Here is a 16,777-nt window from a genome sequence, read left to right on the forward strand (position 1 = left end):
TTATTCGTCCTAGAAATCTGTGACAGTTTTTTTATTAATTCAGGACAGACAAGATTCAGGACAGACAAAAGGAAGTACTTCTTTACTCAGCGCATAGTTAGACTATGGAATTTGCTGCTACAAGATGCAGTAATGGCCACCAGCTTGGATGGCTTTAAAAGAAGATTAGACAAATTCATGGAGGACAGGGCTATCAATGGCTACTAGCCATGATGGCTGTGCTCTGCCACCCTAGTCAGAGGCAGCATGCTTCTGAAAACCAGTTGCAGGAAGCCTCAGGAGGGGAGAGTGTTCTTGCACTCGGGTCCTGCTTGTGGGCTTCCCCCAGGCACCTGGTTGGCCACTGTGAGAACAGGATGCTGGACTAGATGGGCCACTGGCCTGATCCAGCAGGCTCTTCTTATGTTCTTATGTTCATTGGAGACTATTCTGCAGAATAGTCAGTGCCATTATTCCACAATTGTTTTTGGAGTTTTTTTTTAGTGTAAATTATGCAAAGTGTTGTTGTATTGCACATATTCACAGAAACAGAAGGAAAAGAAAATTATTTACTATAGGAAACTTCACTAAAATTGCAAAGTAAATCAAACAAATTTAAAGTGAGTATCTGAACTATATGAACTGTCTTAATATTGCTTCATCCATGCTAAAACGAGATCAGCACAGCACATTTCTTGTTCCTGTTATTTGGGCTGATTGTAGGTGTTGCCACCATTCACCATATGCTCAGAGGCACATGTTACCCAATTCTTCCAAGCTACACAGGAAGTGGATTTGACTGTGAAAGACCAACCCAAATTGTGTTTGCATTTGTAGGGCAGTACAATATCTCAGAGAGGAGGCCAGGACTCCTACTCCCCTGGTTCATTTACTATAGCTGCCCAATTCCATGCTTTTCAAAGTTTGATAGAAATATCCGATTGCTATGAGTACGTTCTTAAATTGCAAGGTTTTTTTTTGCCTATTAGTGAATTTCTTTGCTTTTTAATCCGGGAGGTAAGAAATAGAATCCTGTGCAAGTTTGCTGAGAATGGATTTATCATTTTCATGCTTATTGAGTTCAGTGGGATTTACACCCTTGCAATCCTGCTTAGGATAGGTGAAACTGACCACAGGGGAGGGGAAGGGGAGGGGAGGAGGAGGGGGGCAGGTTTGATAATTTGCATGCTTATTGAATTCAGTAGGATTTATACAAGCATGCTTAGGATAGGTGAAACTGAGCATGGGGTAGGAGGAGAAGAGGGAGGGAAAGCTGGAGTGGGCAGGGGAGGAGGAAGAAGGAAAAGAGGGAGGGGAGAGGAGAGTGGGCAGGAGAGGAGGTGAAGGGGAAGGAGAGAGGGGGAATGAGAGGAAGGGAGGAAGAAGGCAGGTCATAGGATGCCTATGGAGTTCAATGGGATTTACTCCTGTGTAATTGTGCTTAGGATAGGTAAAACTGACCATGGTGGAGAGGGAGGGGAGAGGAAAGGAGTAAGGGAGGGGAGGGGAAGAAGGGGGAGAGGGTGGGAGGGATGAAATAAGGGTGAGAGAAGGGGCAAGAGGGGGATAGGAGGAAGGAGGAGGGGTGGGCAGGTTTGATCATTTGCATGCTTTTTGAGTTCAGTGGGATTTACTCCTGTACAATCATGCTTAGGATAGGTGAAACTGACGTGGTGGAGAGGCAGGGAGGAAGGGGGAGTGGGAGTGGAGGAGATTGGGTGGGTGTGCACTGAGCAGAGGGAAAGCCCCTTTCCTTTCTAAATGGAAAACATTGTGAACAGTATCATTATTTGTCAGCATTTTCCCCACCTTTTTATTTTACAGCAGGCGCAGGTAGTCTCCCACCCAAATTTAAAGCAAAGCTGTTATTGGCCATGTCCACACCAGACCTTTATTTCACTTTAGAGAGTCATGGCTTCCCCCAAAGAATCCTGGGAAGTGTAATTCGTGAATGGTGCTGAGAGTGGAATATTAGCATCATGTGCACTCAGCAAGCTTTAATTGGTAGATTAATTAACTAAACCTTTATTTGGTGCGAATTTAATTGGTGGGGCTATGAATGAAGGGCACACTTATTAAAGCTATTTCTAAGTTGCTACTGTGTTAGTAGGAATGAAAGAAAATACAACGCAATCTGAGGTATATGCAAACTCGCAGGAAAAGTGGAGATTTGATAGAACATACTCAGTGTTTCTGTAAAACAACCTTATCTCCAACTCAATGCAAACCAGATCTGGAACCCCTAAGATTAAAGTGGAATGAAGAAAAAGAGCTTTCCTTTCAGCCTCAGTAATGGAAGAAGGTGCACTTTGCTCAAACTTTTGGAGAACAATGAGGTATATTGGATTGGATTTTCATTGGTGCTGCTTTAATTGTATGGAATTTGTTTAATATTATTATTTATTTTTTTTGTATTTTTGCCTTTTGCAGAAGGGGAAGTTAATACAAATATGAAAAAACCCTCTTGGTTACATATGTGGAAGGATTTGATGAGTCCTGTGAGAATCATATGGCAAGATACTGAAAGATAAATAAATAGGTAACTGGAAGATGCTACACCCTCATTTCCTAGTTGTTCATAATTTGATCCTTATTCTTTTTTTACCTCCTCACTTCACTTTAAGCATTTTGATAATTTCATGAGATTTGTAAAGGGTGGCCTTTGATGGTTTGCCTGTTTATAAGTAACGAAAGAAAAATTACAATTTTAGTAGCCATTCTTGATAAAGGAAAAAAGTCAACTTTTGCTTATTTAATTGTAAGTTATATTACCCTTCTTTCCATATCTAAAACAACAATAAACCTCTATTCCTTATTTCTTGGCTAACTAATGTGTTAAAAAGCCAATGAGCAACAACATTACTAGTAGTGGAGGAAACTGAAAATGACACAATCCTAACTGAAGGGAGCAACTTTATTTTAAAATTCTGTCTTTACCAGCTGTATCAGGCTTTCAAAACCACTTATAATAATTAGCCAACACGGGAAAAATAAATGCCAAAGGGGTTTGTCACCATGCTTACCACCCTCCAAAGAGTCACCAAAACAGAAAGCTTAACACAGCCTTTCCCAACCAGTGTGCCTCCAGATGTTGTTGGACCACAATTCCCATATTTCCTGACCATTGGCAATGCTGGCTGAGGCTGATGGGAGTTGTGGTCCAACAACATCTGGAGGCACACTGGTTGGGAAAGGCTGGCTTAACATATCATTCAACATTTCACAGCTGAATAATTGGGACATTCTGTTTTCTCTTTAAGGATCACTGCCTGAGCACCTCCTCTCACCCACCACCCCAACACACTACAGCAGTCAGCGATATCTGGCATTTGGTAACAATTTTGTTCTATTCTTAAGGCCCAGCTTCAGTACTCTCCTCATGGGCCAAATTTGGAAAATGAGCCTGAAGGTTATATTGATCTTACCAGGTCATCTCAAAGAGGAGCTAGAATTTGTAATATCTTCAAACTGACAAGGGTTTTTTTCAAAGGTCAGAACTCATGGGATCACTTTGTGTTTGGGCCTTTTTTCAAAGGAATTGGTACCCAACAGAAAGGAAAGTACATCTGAAAAATTTCATCATTCAGTATCAGGGGATGGTAATAGAATCATTGAATTGTAGAGTTGGAAGGGGCCTATAAGGCCATTGAGTCCAATCCTCTGTCCCTTGAATGCCCCCAGTGTTGGAGAGCCCACCACCTCCCTAGGTAATTGGTTCCATTGTCGTACTGCTCTAACAATTAGGAGGTTCTCCTGATGTTCAGTCAAAATCTGGCTTTCTACAACTTGTGCCCATTATTCCATGTCCTGCAGTCTAGGATGATTGAGAAGAGATCCTGATCTTCCTTTGTGTGGCAACCTTTCGAGTACTTGAAGAGTGCTATCGTATCTCCCCTCAGTCTTGTCTTCTCAAGGCTAAACATGTCCAGTTCTTTCAGTCTCTCCTCATAGGGCTTTGTTTCCAGTCCCCTGATTGTCCTTGTTGCCCTCCTCTGAACCTGTTCCAGTTTGTCTGCATCCTTCTTAAAGTGCGGAGACCGGAACTGGATGCAGTGCTAAAGATGAGGCCTAGTTAGTGCAGAATAGAGGGGAACTAATACTTAACACAATTTGGAAACTATATTTCTGTTAATGCAACTTAAAATAGCATTTTCCTTTTTTCCATCACATCACACTGTTGGCTCATATTCAGCTTGTGATCAACAACAATCCCAAGATCCTTCTTGCACATAGTATTGCTGAGCCAAGTATCCCCCATCTTATAACTGTGCATTTGGTTTATTTTTCCTAGGTGTAGAACTTTGCACTTATCCCAGTTAAATGGCATTCTGTTGTTTTCAGCCCAATGCTCCAGCATACCAAGATCCCTTTGAATTTTGTTTCTGTCTTCCAGGGTGTTAGCTACCCCTCCCAATGTTGTATCATCTGCAAATTTGATAAGCATCCCTGCACCACCTCATCTACATCATTAATAAAAATGAAGAACACTCAGCCCAGGACCAAGCGCTGTGGTACCCCATTTGTTACCTTCCCCCAGTTTGAGAAGGAACCATTGATAAGCACTCTGAGTATGATTCTGTAGCCAACTGTGGAACCACCTGATAGTTGTTCCATCCAGCCCACATTTAACTAGCTTGCTAATCAGAATATCATGGGGCACTTTGTCAGAAGCTTTGCTGAAGTCAAGATACATTATGTCTGCTGCATTCCCACAGTCTACCAAGGAGGTTAACCGATCAAAAAATGAGATAAGATTAGTCTGGAAGGCTTTGTTCTTGACAAATCCATGTTTGCTTCTGGTAATCATTGCATTGTTTTCAAGGTGCTTACAGACTGATTGCTTTATAATCTGCTCCAGAATTTTCCCAGGGATTGATGTCAGGCTAACTGGCTTGTAGCTCCCAGGTTCCTTCTTTTTGCCCTTTTTGAAGATAGGGATAACATTAACCCTTCTCCAGTCATCCAGCACTTCATCCATCCTCCACGATTTTGCAAAGATAATACACAGAGGTTCTGAGATTGCTTCAGCCAGTTCCTTCAATACTCTAGGATACAGTTCATCAGGCCCTGCAGATTTGAACTCGTTCAAAGTGATTAGGTATTCCTTAACCATTTATCTATCAATCTAAAGCCGATTCAAGTCGATTACGACTTATGGTGACCCTATGAATCAGTGACCTCCAAGAGCATCTGTCATGAACCACCCTGTGCAGATCTTGTAAGTTCAGGTCTGTGGCTTCCTTTATGGAATCAGTCCATCTCTTGTTTGGCCTTCCTCTTTTTCTACTTCCTTCTGTTTTCCCCAGCATTATTATCTTTTCTAATGAATCATGTCTTCTCATTATGTGTCCAAAGTATGATAACCTCAGTGTCATCATTTTAGCTTCTAGTAACAGTTCTGGTTTAATTTGTTCTAACACCCAATTATTTGTCTTTTTTGCAGTCCATGGTATGCGCAAAGCTCTTCTCCAACACCACATTTCAAATGCGTTGATTTTTCTCTTATCCGCTTTTTTCACTGTCCAACTTTCACATCCATACATAGAGATCGGGAATACTATGGTCTGAATGATCCTGACTTTAGTGTTCAGTGATACATCTTTACATTTGAGGACCTTTTCTAGTTCTCTCACAGCTGCTCTCGCCAGTCCTAGCCTTCTTCTGATTTCTTGACTATTGTCTCCATTTTGGTTAATGATTGTGCCAAGCTATTGATAATCCTTGACAAGTTCAATGTCCTCATTGTCAACTGTAAAGTTGCATAAATTCTGTTGTCATTACATTAGTCTTCTTGACGTTCAGCTGTAGTCCTGCTTTTGTGCTTTCCTCTTTAACTTTCGTCTGTATTTGTTTCAAATCATTACTGGTTTCTGCTAGTAGTATGGTATCGTCTGCGTATCTTAAATTATTGATATTTCTCCCACCAATTTTCACACCTCCTTCTTCTTGGTCCAATCCTGCTTTCCGTATGATATGTTCTGCGTATAGATTAAATAAATAGGGTGATAAAATACACCCCTGTCTCACAACCTTTCCGATGTGGAACCAATTGGTTTCTCCATATTCTGTCCTTATAGTAGCCTCTTGTGCAGAGTATAGGTTGTGCATCAGGACAATCAGATGCTGTGGCACCCCCATTTCTTTTTGTTTTTCATTATCTACACAGTCAAAGGCTTTGTTGTAATCTATAAAGCACAGGGTGATTTTCTTCTGAAATTCCTTGCTCCGTTCCATTATTCAACGTATGTTTGCGATATGATCTCTGGTACCTCTTCCCTTTCTAAATCCAGCTTGGACATCTGGCATTTCTCACTCCATAAATGGCAAGAGCCTTTGTTTTAGAAACTTGAGCATTGCTTTACTTGCATGGGATATTAAGGCAATAGTTCGATAATTACTGCATTCCCTGGGATCCCCTTTCTTTGGAATTGGGATGTATATTGAACACTTCCAGTCTGTGGGCCATTGTTTTGTTTTCCATATTTCTTGACAATGTTTTGTCAAAATTTGGACTGATTCAGTCTCAGTAGCTTGTAACAACTCTATTGGTATGCCATCTAATCCTGGTGATTTGTTCTTTTTTTCAAAATACACTGGGTCATCTCTTAAAAGTTTTTCCATTGTCACATGGCTGCAGTTAATTCCATAGATTTTCTCTATATTGGGCTCCATCACATCATTCCAGTCCAGAAGATTATCCATGCCATTGATAACTTTATCTCTAGAATCTTCATTAATTTCTTCAGAGATAACATTGAGTTCCAAACAATAGATTTTATTTCTAAAGTCCATAGACTCCAAATCTTGTTCCTGTTCCACGTTTGTTCCAATCTCCGGGATCTCCTCTCTCACAGGGACCCCTGTTCCAGTCTCCAGGGTCTCCTCTCTCACAGGGACCCCTGTTCCAGTCTCCAGGGTCTCCTCTCTCACAAGGACCCCTATGTCTTTAATCTCCTGTGTCTCCAAACAATAGATTTTGTTTCTAAAGTCCATAGACTCCAAATCTTTTTCCTGTTCCACGTTTGTTCCAATCTCCGGGGTCTCCTCTCTCACAGGGACCCCTTCCAGGGTCACCTCTCTCACAGGGACCCCTATATCTTTAATCTCCTGCTTCATTTTACTCAATTCAATTTTCAGCTCCTTACAACCCTGTCACAGGTTTTGTTTCGTTATCTCAATCTCATCCATTATTTTCTGAAACATAGTTATTTCCAGATTCTCAGCCACTTTCTTAATTGCCATTTTAAAAGAAAAATATAGGAAAACCACTTCTTATTTCAGCAACAATTGGGTTAATACTCCAAACTTGGTGACATCACAGTATAAACAGAGCAGACAGCCTTATCTCTCCATGCTTAAGTAAACAAAATGCAGTTCCCAGGATCGAAACAATTAATGGCGGTCGTCAGGAAACAGATTCGTCAAAATAAAATAGACCAAAAAGAGAGTAGTCTCAGACAATATAATATTCTTCAAAATAAAAATCTGGAATAGAAATCCCTCTTCTGTGTATATCTTTAGAATGCAAATCCAGGACAGCTTTTTGCAACAAAAACAGAGATAAGCTATTAATTAGTGAGTAGCAGAGAGAAGTTATGGCTCCCCAGTGAGATGTCAAAAACCGATCAATCTGGCAAATCTCTTTTAAACAGCAACAATTTAAGTCAAGTAAAAGAAAAATATAGAAAGAAGGGTGCTTGCCTGTTAGTGCGTTCTCAGAGATATGATTTTACAGCAGTATTTCAGCAACCTATTCAGAATGGATGGCAAGAAAATATTTGGGATAGAGGTAATTCCCATCAGACTCTTACTATATGACTATGGCTTTGACAGCAAGATTATTATGGAATACTGATAATGGAAGATTGGATATTGAAATTACTGGACTTAACAAGACTACTGAAGATGGAAGATGGAAAATGGAACTAATAGGGATAATAGAACAATGGCTACTGAAATTACTGAACCTAACAGATTCTGATGTGATGGATTAATTGAAATGTTTATTTTGACTATGGTTATGACAATAAGATTATCATAATTAGTAATGAGATGGATTAATCGATATGCTTATCTGGAAAAAAAAATTGATAGATATATTTCTTAAAGAATTGAAACCTCTCTTTGACTTTTTGTGGAAAGAATAAAGTAATGTTTATGAGATTTGATGATTAAGTAAGATAACTACTGGAGGAAAGTGATTTTATAATATGACTTAAGAGACAGGATTGTTATATATTATAGACTTATAACTGATTTGATCTTTGACAAATGGGAAGTCAATATTTTACTCTTTATTTTTTATTTTTGTTTTTTTTTCTTTTTTTTTTTTTGTTTAACTATTTTTGATTTTGTTTTTTGTCTTTGAATGTTTTATGATTTCGTCTTGTATGTTTTATGAAAATCTGAATAAAAATTATTGAAAAAAAAAAATCCTGGTGATTTGTTTGTTCCAAGTATTTTAAGAGCAGCTTTCACCTCACATTCTAAAAATTCTGGTTCTTCATCATATGGTTCCTCCGTGAATGAATCTATCATCCTGTCATCTCTTTTATAGAGTTCTTCAGTGTATTGCTTCCATCTTCCTTTTATTTCATCTCGGTCATTCAGTGTGTTCCCCTGTTGATTATTCAACATCCCTACTCTTGGTTTAAATTTCCCTTTCATTTCTCTAATCTTTTGGAATAGGGCTCTTGTTCCACCCTTTTTGTTGTCCTCTTCTATTTCTATACAGTAACTATTGTAATAGTTCTCTTTGTCCCTACGTACTAGTCGCTGTATTGTTGCATTTATGGTTCTGACTGTGTTTCTATCTCCTTTTGCTTTTGCTTTCCTTCTCTCTTTCACCATTTTGAGAGTTTCTTCAGTCATCCATTGAGGTCTTTCTCTCTTTTTAATTAGAGGTATTGTCTTTTTGCATTCTTCTCTGATAACGTCTCTGACTTCATTCCATAGTTCTTCTGGTTCTCTGTCAACTAAGTTTAAAGCCTCAAACCTGTTCCTTACTTGATCTTTATATGCTTCTGGGATGTTATTTAAATTGTATTTTGGCATTATGATTGCTTTGTTGTTCTTCTTTAGCTTTACTCTGATTTTCGATACAACCAGTTCACTATCTGTACCGCAGTCTGCTCCTGTTCTTGTTTTTGCAGAAAGTATGGAACTTCTCCACCTTCTGCTACCAATTATATAATCAATTTGATTCCTATATTGACCATTTGGTGATGTCCACGTGTATAGTTGTCTTTTCGGTTGTTCAAAAAATGTGTTCGCAAGAAACAAATTATTGGCTTCACAGAATTCAATAAGTCTTTCTCCTGCTTTGTTTCTGTCTCCTAGGCCCCATTTCCCCACAATTCCTAATTCTTCTCTGTTCCCTACTTTTGCATTCCAATCCCCCATGATTATCAGCACATCTTGTTTTGGTGTGTGATCAATTTCTTCCTGTACTTCTGCATAAAATCTTTCCAATTCCTCTTCTTCTGTGTTTGCCGTCGGAGCATAGACTTGGATGATGGTTATGTTAATAGGTTTCCCATTTAATCTCATTGATATCACTCGCTCAGACCTTGCGTTGTTGCTCCTAATTGCTCTTGCTACATCAGTTCTCACTATTAAAGCAACCCCATTTCTTCTTAATTTCTCATTTCCTGCATAAAATATTTTGTAGTTGCCTGATTGGAAATGTCCCATTCCCATCCATTTTAGTTACCTCACACCAAATATTGTAATGTTGATGAGTTCCATTTCTTGCTTGACAATTTCTAACTTTCCCTGGTTCATGCTTCTCACATTCCATGTTCCTATTGTATGTGTCATACAACTCCGGACTCTCCTTTCGCATCTGTGCGCATCAGCCTCTGCGCTTCCTTTCGGCTTTGACCGAGCTGCGTCATTAGTCACAGCGCTACTCGTACTTGTCCTTTGTTCTTCCCCAGTAGCTCAGTGAGTGCCTTCTGACCTGGGGGGCTCATCTTCCAGCACTATCTTGTGTTGCATTTTGGATACTCTGTCCATAGGGTTTTCGTGGTAAGAGATATTCAGAGGTGGTTTACCATTGCCTTCCTCTGAGTTTGGATGCATCTTAGTCTGGTGTTTCAGCTTTGACCATTCCACCTTGGGTGCCCCTGCTCGGAGTCTAGCCTCTTGGTCTAGACTCCTGACGTCATTGCTCTCAGCTTCTTCAACACACTCAAACCCCCTCACCACGTTAAGGTGTGCATCCGAAGAGGAGGCCCAAGGCAGTAAATAAGCAAAATCAATGATGAGTAAAAATTCAAAATGTGAAAATGCTAATGCACAGAGTATTTTTGTTGCTGTTTGTCAAGGCTTTGTGTGTGTGTGTGTTTATGTCTATTGTCCCATAACATCTTTTTGACTATATTTCATAGTTACAGATGTTCTTTTTTTTAAAAAAATTGCCCAAATTCCGTGGTTGTTGGGGTTTTTTTTAACTTGAGTTCTTTGTATGGTTTAGGGCTGGCATTGCTGGAAATATGGCTCTTGTGCACTTAACAGCTGTGGAGCAGGTAGAAATTAAATGGAGCAAGCCTTTTCTACTATGGAAATACAATTATGGGGAAAGCTTCACCTGTTAACATTCTGTCTGTCAGACATCTTATTACTTGTGTGTGCCCCTCTCCTCAGATTTACTTTTGATTTGTTAACACCATGACCATTGCCATTCCCTCCCCCCATTTATCTTTGCAACAACCCTGTGAGGTAGCTTAGGCTGAGACAATATATATACATAAGCAGCAGCTGTAGTTGGTGGTAGAGCATTAATAAAATATAGCCCCTTAAATGCTGAAATGTATTCTGGTGGAGTCTAGTCCTATATATGTGTACTTCAGATTAAGCCTCACTGAGTTAAATGGATAAGTATATAGGATTGCAGATTAATTTTTACCTCTGAAAAGAACACTGTCAGACAGAATTTAAGAGACATACTTTTCTGGACATGTTTGAAACAGGTGCATAGGTGGGAAGGGAGTTGTATTAATGTAATTGGGTCATCAACATAGTGCCCTCCAGATGTTGTTGGACTACGTTTCCCTGTAGAAAAAGGGGTCAAAGACCAGAATGCTGAGGTTTTTTGGAAAACTGGTTTTATTGCAAGGTTTTTTCAAAAAAGCCCAATGCGTTTCAGCCCGTAATCACAGGCCTTCATCAGGGGCTATAATAAATTAAAACAGCAAGAACAGATGTCATTTCATAACTGCACAATGTATAGGCATGTATATTCATGTTTCTTTGAAGTGAAAACAATTTTCTTAAGTTTTTTATAAATTATCATTTTTTAAAAAATAACAACCAAAATCCATACTTACATAATGAACATTTGCAATGGTTAAATGAACAATTTTGTTCCTGTATTGTATTGATAACAATCATCTTATACTGTACTGCAAGGGATCACCTGCACATATATATCTGCATGCATGCAAAAGCAACACCAATCCCATATTAAGGAGGAGATCAATTATTTGACCTTTTCTTGATGAAAATATTGGCATAAATCCTACGTTAAGGCGGAGATCAATTATTTGACCTTTTCTTGATGGAAACACTGTCACCTGGATAGAGGTGCCCCCTTAAGGGGCCGATGTAAATTCTGCAAGATCTACACTAAGGGAAGAAGTTCAAAATCTTCATTTAAGCCACTAGGTGTCATTGTTTTTAACTCCAGTATCCAGAATAATTCCTTCCTCAGTAGAAGCTCTTCATTTTCTCCATATATTTTTTCTAAGGTCCAAAATTTTAAATCTGTGATGGAGTATGAGCACTGGTTGAAATGTCCAACTAGAGGTGCCCCTATTCTGTTATTCATCAGATTACTTAAATGTTCCCCTATGCGTTTCTCAGCATTCTGGTCTTTGACCCCTTTTTCTACACGTTATATTGGATGCTTACCACCCCTTATCGGGACTACATTTCCCATCAGTCTCAGACAACATAACCAATTACAGTATCTGGAATGATGGGAATTGTAGTCCTACAACATCTGGAGGACACCACGTTGGCTATCCCTGGTCTGTAAGGCCCCACAAGTAACTTTTGTTGTTCGTTGCAATTCATACAGGAACATAAGAAGAGCCTGCTGGATCCAACCAGTGGCCCATCTAGTCCAGCATCCTGTTCTCACAGCAGCCAATCAGATGCCCTAAGGGGAAGCCCACAAGCAGGACCTGAGTGCACGAGCAGCACTCTCGCTTGTATTCCCAGCAACTGATATTCAGAAGCATACTGTCTCTGACAGTGAAAGTAGAACATAGCCATCATTGCTGGGTGCCACCGATAGCTTTATGAATTTGTCTAATCTTTTAAAGCCATCCAAGTTGGTGCCCATCACTGCTTCTTGCGGTAGCAAATTCCATAGTTCCATTATATGCTGTGCAAGACTACATTTTTAATTGCAGGAGAAGGGATAATGTTTATTTTTGTGGATTACTTTTGATATGTGCATTTTCTGCTTACCTATGCTATGTCTTTTAAGTTCTACCTCTGACAGTTCAATCATGCATACGTGTCTACCCCATGAATTCAATGGGACTTAGTCCCCGGTATGTATGTACAGGATTAAGTTACCTCTAAGTTATACTGTTGACAAAAAAAAATTATAAAGGCAACTAGTCAAGTACTAAAGTTTGCATTTTTCTTTGATAGGGGATTGCCATATTGATAAACATGTGTTTTAGTTGAAAGGGGTGCTGCAGTGTTTTTTTCAGCACAACACAGGCATGCCTTCAAGAGCTGCAATAGAACGCCTGTTCAGTACTGGTGGCAACATAATGACTGCAAAAAGACATTCCTTGTCTGACGTGCTCTTTGAGCAAGGATGAGACATAACAGAAATGTATTGTAAAAGCAGCATTTTATATGAAATATGATTTTGAGTTTAAAAGTATACGTATGTTGGGGTATTACCATTGCTCACTTATTTCCAGGAGGGCTATTATCCAAGTGACATCTGTGTCCCACTAGCTGTGATTTCCTCCAAACCTTTTCTGCTTCTGGCTCTCTCTCTTGGATAAGAAAGCATCAAGCTAGGGTGGAATTTGTTTCACTACTGTGTTAACTTTTCAACAAGCCAGAAGAAATCAGTAGTAATTTAATTCAATTCTGTAACACTGAACTGCTCTCTTGAACTAGAAAATAAGGTAAAGGCTCTTGAGGCTGAGAAATGGAGAAGAATAATGAGTATGACATTAAACAAATTGCTGCCATGTAGAGTGTTCCCATTCAGAATTCAAGACAATCCATTCCAGCCTCTCCCCAAATCCTAATCAGCATTCTGTGGCCACTGAGCATGCCTAGTCTTCACTAGGCTTTGTGTGTATGTGTGTCGTTTTGCATTGACCTTCTATTTTACTTTGAATCTGAGGTTGCAGTTGCACTGCCCTTTACTGCTTGTTTACAGCCTTAACAACCACTAGAAGTGCCGTTACTGTTAGACCTTTTTAGACATATGCTCAAACCATGGGGGAGGGCGGCAGGGTCACACATATGGTACCTTTAGATGTCCATTGGAAGGTCAGAAAAGAGCCTTGTGATTGCACAAAGGAAGCTCTATCGCCTACACTCTATTGTGACCTCAAAATGAACTCATGTGGGAGGGTGAGAACATAGACAGCTTGTAAGATTACTTTTGCAAAAAATAAACAGTAGTTTAGGCATTACAGTGGAATTACCCCTGAACTTCAACATCCTTCCAAAGAACAAAAATTAATGGAATCTTTGTTTTTCTTCTGCCATAATATATTATTTACAGTGTTATTTCTACTAATTGTAGAGGTGTTTGTAATAGTTACAATTTTTATTTTTCTGACCATGAAGCACAGATTGTGCAATAAATGAACTGCACTATTTAATTATGCTTGAATCCCTTCCTGCTCCAGTTGTATTTGGGGCAACTAATTATCAGCTGTGAATTTTGACAGTAAACACCTTTTTGAGAGTTCTAAATTGGCTAATTTTGGTGCATGGATGTTCTTGGAAACTAAACTTTGAGTAGGGCTGGTGCCAAAAGGCAGCCAGGTTGGGCCCTGTTGAAGAGCCCCTCCTTAGGGTGGGTGCGTGGGTAGTGCTCCCTTTCACAATCTGTGTCAGCGTCAACTCATGACTCTGCCACAGATCATGAGAGGGAGCTCCCAGGCACCCCCCCACTTCCATGTAGGCCCGTGATGCCCGCCTGCATGCTCCACCTACCTCTCCCTTGATGTAAATGTAGGTTGTGCTGCGGGCACAAGCTTGCCATCAACCAAGATGGCAGCCAAGGTTTCTCTAATGGGTTGATGCCCCTGCCACCATCTTGGTTGATGGCAGGGATGCGTGTGCGTAGCATGCACGCGTGTCATCAACCAACATAGCAGCATAGGCATCAGCATCTGAGGGAAATCTCGGCTGACATCTTGGTTGATGGGAGGCATGCACACACAGTGTGGGCAGCATTCACCAAGGGAAAGGTAGGTAGGTGGAACATGCGTGTGTGTGCGTGCTGGGGCCCAGGGCAGGCTGGTGCCAGCCCTGATTTTGAGGATGGATTGTAGGCATTAGCCTGGGAAATCATTTGCCCATTTCTTTCTCCCCTTTCCAGCAATGGGGATACTAAGAGTGGACTGAAGGGCAGTGATTGGGAAGGAAGTTAGTTTCTAATTGAGACTAAGCAAGTTGTTAAAGTAAGTTACAGCATGCACACCTGACTACTCTCCCCCACTGGCCTGGTCTGATGAATGCCATCCCTACAGATGCAGAAGCAGGATATCATTTTAAATAGGTCTTGATTATAATTACGCATGGAGTAAGATTTTCTGCACACCCGAATCTGTATAGTTTGAAAGGGGGTAGAGGTTCCAAAGGGAATGCATGGCTGTGTTTTGTTCTGTTTTTTAACAATGATCTGTTCTGTACGTGCGGAGCTTATCTCCTGTGCCACTCCTTGTCCTGGATGTGGACGAGTTTCTTGTGTTGCTTCTTTACGCTTGCTTTTCTCTGAGTTCCCCCAGCGTTTGCCAGAGTAGCGCCTCCCCCCTCAAAACAGGGCTCTGGCGAGATGGAGGGGCCGCAGCACGTGGCCTTTGCAAAAGTGGGAGGGGAATGACCATGCTGGCATTCGGTGGGTGAAGAGAAACTCCATTGTTGCATATTAACAAGTTCAGACCATGGAACAACAACAACGATCAGTTTCCACTGGCAACCTTTAGATGAAAATGGGTGCAGCACTACTTTATGCTTAAATGGAAAGGGTATCAACTTCTAGTCGGTACGTGGGGGTGTCAAAGCTAGAGGAACCTTTCAAAGAAGTTTGTAGTTTGCTCAGCCTGATCTTATGAAGGTTTACAACAATGATAGCACAGTGATTATAAAGATGAAGAAACAGAACTTGAGTTACTTCAGTTCTGTCATTCTATGAGACCACTTGGAGTTTGTCCTGCTCAGGGCGACAGCCACGAGTTGGAGACGAAGGTGAATGCAATTCTTGTTTTATTAAAGTAATGGATACATCAAAGGCAGTACGCTTCACAGAAGTTCCTATGCTAACTTACTACAATTCCCTAACTAAACTCTACACATGCTCTGCAGCATATGGAGTAAGTTCACTCAGCACCGAAACCTGAGAGCTGCACACTTAAGTAGGAAATGTCTGGGATCGTAATCTCTGACTCCTTCGCAAGCCCTGCCTCTGCCCTGTCGGTTTCTCGCAGCGTTGAGAGTGAGGTGAAGGGGGGCGTGCTTCCAACAGCTCATCCGAAAGAACCGGCTCCTTAGCAACAGGCTCGAGGTCAGGGGGCGCAGAGGCGTTAGAAGCATCCTGACAGCCGCTAGGTAAAGGGGGAGTCAACGCGCGCTCCGAAACATCACCCAACTGCTCTTCTGACATGACTGGGGGCTGCGCGCTGGCCTCTTTGGAGGCAGCGCTGTCCGTGGGAACTGGCACGAAGTCAAATTCACTCCCTTCCCCAAGGTCTTGAGGAGACTCAACAGCTACTGGATCCTCCGCGCCTTCTGACTGCTGGGGAACCTGAAACTCATGCCCTCCCCCTCCTGGGGCCTTGTGAGACAGCTGGGGCTTAACAGTTTTTATTTGTGTTTAAAATTTAAAACAGTGAAACAGAGTGTGAACTGCGAGGTGTAATATTTTTGTTTTGTTATGTGCCTTCAAGTTGACTACGACTTCTGGTGACCCTATGAATCAGCGATCTTCAACAGCATATGTCGTGAACCACCCTGTTCAGATCTTGTAAGTTCAGGTCTGTGGCTTCCCTTATGGAATCAATCCATCTCTTGTTTGGCCTTCCTCTTTTTCTACTCCCTTCTGTTTTTCCCAGCATTATGGTCTTTTCCAGTGAATCATGTCTTCTCATGATGTGTCCAAACTAAGATAACCTCAGTTTCATCATTTTAGCTTCTAATGGTAGTTCCGGTTTAATTTGTTCTAACACCCAATTATTTGTCTTTTTCGCAGTCCGTGGTATGCGTAAAGCTCTCCTCCAACACCACATTTCAAATGAGTTGATTTTTCTCTTATCAGCTTTTTTCACTGTCCACCTTTCACATCCAGAGATCGGGAATACCATGGTCTGAATGATCCTGACTTTGGTGTTCAGTGATACATCTTTGCATCTGAGGACCTTTTCTAGTTCTCTCAGAGCTGCCTTCCCCAGTCCTAGCCTTCTTCTGATTTCTTGACTATTCTCTCCATTTTGGTTAATGACTGTGCCGAGGTGTTGATAATCCTTGACAAGTTCAACGTCCTCATTGTCAACTGTAAAGTTGCATAAATCTTCTGTTGTCATTA

General features: G+C 40.8%; 1 protein-coding gene across 6 annotated transcripts in view; it reads left to right on the plus strand.

The window, feature by feature from the left end:
• Positions 1-16,777, plus strand: part of HECW2 (HECT, C2 and WW domain containing E3 ubiquitin protein ligase 2) — a 299,050-nt gene that overhangs the window by 32,189 nt on the left and 250,084 nt on the right. The window contains exon 2 of one of the 6 annotated variants that reach the window (XM_061608168.1): positions 2,410-2,518. The exons of the other annotated variants lie outside the window; for them this stretch is intronic. The gene's annotated coding sequence lies outside the window, so the exon portion shown is untranslated. The remainder of the gene's footprint in view (positions 1-2,409; positions 2,519-16,777) is intronic. 6 annotated transcript variants of the gene reach the window in all.

This window comes from Rhineura floridana, chromosome 2 (assembly GCF_030035675.1).
Source record: "Rhineura floridana isolate rRhiFlo1 chromosome 2, rRhiFlo1.hap2, whole genome shotgun sequence".
Classification (NCBI taxonomy): domain Eukaryota; kingdom Metazoa; phylum Chordata; class Lepidosauria; order Squamata; family Rhineuridae; genus Rhineura; species Rhineura floridana.